This window comes from Episyrphus balteatus, chromosome 1 (assembly GCF_945859705.1).
Source record: "Episyrphus balteatus chromosome 1, idEpiBalt1.1, whole genome shotgun sequence".
NCBI lineage: Eukaryota > Metazoa > Arthropoda > Insecta > Diptera > Syrphidae > Episyrphus > Episyrphus balteatus.
The window spans coordinates 71,722,008-71,724,971 of record NC_079134.1 but is presented as its reverse complement, the minus strand read 5'-3'; the positions used below and the strand labels follow the sequence as shown (position 1 = coordinate 71,724,971).

The 2,964-nt window shown below is 30.7% G+C and overlaps 1 long non-coding RNA gene across 1 annotated transcript; it reads left to right on the top strand.

Moving 5' to 3' along the window:
• The first annotated feature begins 502 nt into the window (after positions 1-502).
• On the top strand, positions 503-2,686 carry LOC129905995 (uncharacterized). The gene is made up of 3 exons (XR_008770697.1): positions 503-899; positions 972-1,146; positions 1,205-2,686. It is a non-coding gene; the product is annotated as an uncharacterized LOC129905995 (long non-coding RNA).
• Positions 2,687-2,964: the final 278 nt, after the last annotated feature.

Here is a 2,964-nt window from a genome sequence, read left to right as displayed (position 1 = left end):
ATACTACTTCTATGTAATAACAAGAAACTATTTTTTAAATGTTTAATTAATAAATAAAAACGAACTGTGAACATTTTTTTATTTATTTTCTTAGTATTGGAATGTTGTACGTGCGCCTACTTTGTCGTACGTGTACGGGATGGAAAAAAAGTTGATTTTGGTGGCGTTTACGACGAACTGATTTTGGATAAAAACCTTGATAACTTGAAAACTAAAGTAGATGTGACAATTTTGACAACATAAATATGAAGAAGATATCGCACAAAATATTCTATTAAAAATTGAAAAAAATCTATCGGCCAGTTTTTTTTTATAAAAGCTCAAACCTTAAAATGCGATTTCCCAAAATTCCAAAATTGGCGTATACGACAAAACAATTCTCAGGCGACGATTTGCATTTGAAGATACCTGTCAAGTTGTTCCGTAAAAACATATTAAAATCTAAAGTCAAAAGAAAAAAAAGACATGAAATTGTTTACATTTACCCACATTGACCCTACATATACAAGTGCCATAATTTTTAACTTAATATAATTTATTCAATTTTTTGTATCTAACATTAAGTTTTATTTAATTTTTTTTTCTGTATTTTATTCTAATATGTTTTTATTCATTTCATTGCCTTGTCAAATTAATTAATTTAAATAAAACAAATGTAACTTGCTTTTGTGTACCACACTGATTCTCTTTTTATTTATGCTACAAGAAAAACCACCCTCGAACACTATGAACATTTCCTTTCCAGTTCGAGTAAATTCGATCCACCCAAGCTTTTGATGTCGTACAAGCCGATCGTCAAAAAGTTAAACTGGCAACGAAATTATTTTCGCACACTGTTGCTAAGGCGCTATAACTTCCAAGATGGAAGTTGGGAAGAATGCTACAGTTTGCTGAAATATGTATGTATAGTATAAATCAACAAAAGAAACTAAATCAGTTCATAAATATTTTTAATAACATTTTTTACACAGACAAATGATTGCTTCGACGTAATGAACGTTCGTTCACCATACTCTGATTCCAGAGAGAGGGTCCACGCTTATGGACTTCATTTAGAATCACAAAACGTGATCCTAAATAATATGACTCAAATGGTAAGAAACATGCGGGTTAATGGAAAGAATTCTCTGCTTCCATTCCAAAAAGGTGAATACAGAAGATAATTTTGTGAAAAATATGACTAATTGAATCTTCTATTTTAAAGGTATTGTGCAATCTAACACCGCCTTACAAATGTTGCACAAAAAAATGGAAGATCGTTTTGGTGTGAAGTTTATAATAACATACCGCTTGAACCAAGATGTTTTGGAAAACTTTTTCGGTGTCATTCGTTCCAAAAGAGGACTTCACGACCACCCTGATCGCCAAGAATTCAAATACAGGCTGCGGTCATATATTCTTAGACATGTTATATAACTTTAAAAAAGTTATATTATGGGAATTCGCAAGGATTAATATTTAAACAACTCTACTTGTTAACGTATTGAATGAGACTCACCTTGTCTTGTCATTCCGATCATCGCGAGCCCAACTTCCTCAGTGGATAATCGTCGGCACGTTTAAGGAGTCAGCACAATTCAATTATTGTCTTATTGCACTTTGATTGACCCAAAACAATATCCGAATGGGCAATCAAAGTGAACATTACAATTGAAGTGTGCTGAGTTCAACGCACAACGATTTCCTCTGGTAGGTATGGAAGAGGGCACAACATCCCTCCCCACCCGGAGGAAGAACTCACCATCAACCGGATGACGATCGACAAGATTAAATAACAAATATTTATTTTGCATTTTCTTATAATATAACATTTAATTTCTTATTATCTATAAATTATCTTTTTTGAAGTTATACTTCTTTTGCGGCGTTGGGGCGAAAATTTACTTTTTGACAAGAACTGTCAAAGGGATTAGCAAGTAGCGCCATTTCAACCCAGCGCGGTAAGAAATAAAACTATTGTAAGCAATAGGTATGTTTGGGTTCTTTTTAAACAAACATATATTAGGTCTGTTTGGGTACTACCTAAAACAGAAATATTTTTACTTTTTTCGACTTTTTTTTAACCCAATTCCTGTTTGGGTACTCTGTTATTGTGCACTTTTTTCACAAAAAAGATGGCCGCGAGAGAGAAAATAATTTCTGCTTCTTGCGATTTTCTGCCCAAAAAATTTTTTCGGACAAAAAACTGAAATCTGTGAAAAGGTAGTGCTTTCTCTGTTTTACATATTCGGTCTTGTCGCACAACATAAACAAAAAAAACTATAAACATGACGATATGCTTTTTTCTTGTGTTTTAATTTTAATTTATTGCGTTACAGTGGCTTAGTGCTTAAAATATATTATAAAATTCGAAGTAAAAATTATAAAAAAAAGTATTTGACGAGTTTTGATATTTTTCGTTTTTTTTTTCTTTGTTTACTTTTTTGGAAGCAGAAAAGTTTGAACAAAAAGCGTTTGGGTTCTCTTGAACAATTTTTCTTTCTCTGAGAGGATTTCATCCCCACTCCTTAAAATTTGACAGATTTCATATTTTTGTCCAAAAAGAACCCAAACAGACCTATTAAGGAGTGGGTATGAAATCCTAAAATTTTGTAAAAGTACCGAAACACTAGGTCTGTTTAGGTACTGCCTAAAACAGAAATATTTTTACTCAACTTTTTTTTTCTTTTTTTTTTTATTGCGTTGCGTGGTGTAATACTCAAAATAAAGTAATATTTTATGAACAAAATAATAAAAAAGTGTTTCGAAAACAATACAAAGTGGTTTTTATATTTTTTTCAATTTTGTATTTATATTTTTTCATGAACAAAAAGTAAAAACATGGCGATGTGGCTATGTTTGTATTTTTATTTTTTTTTATTTAGTTTCAGCTTTATTTTATAAAAAATATTTTATGTAAAAAAAATAAAAAAAAAGTGTTTGAAAAACAATATCTACCTAGAAAGTGTTTTGATATTTTTCATT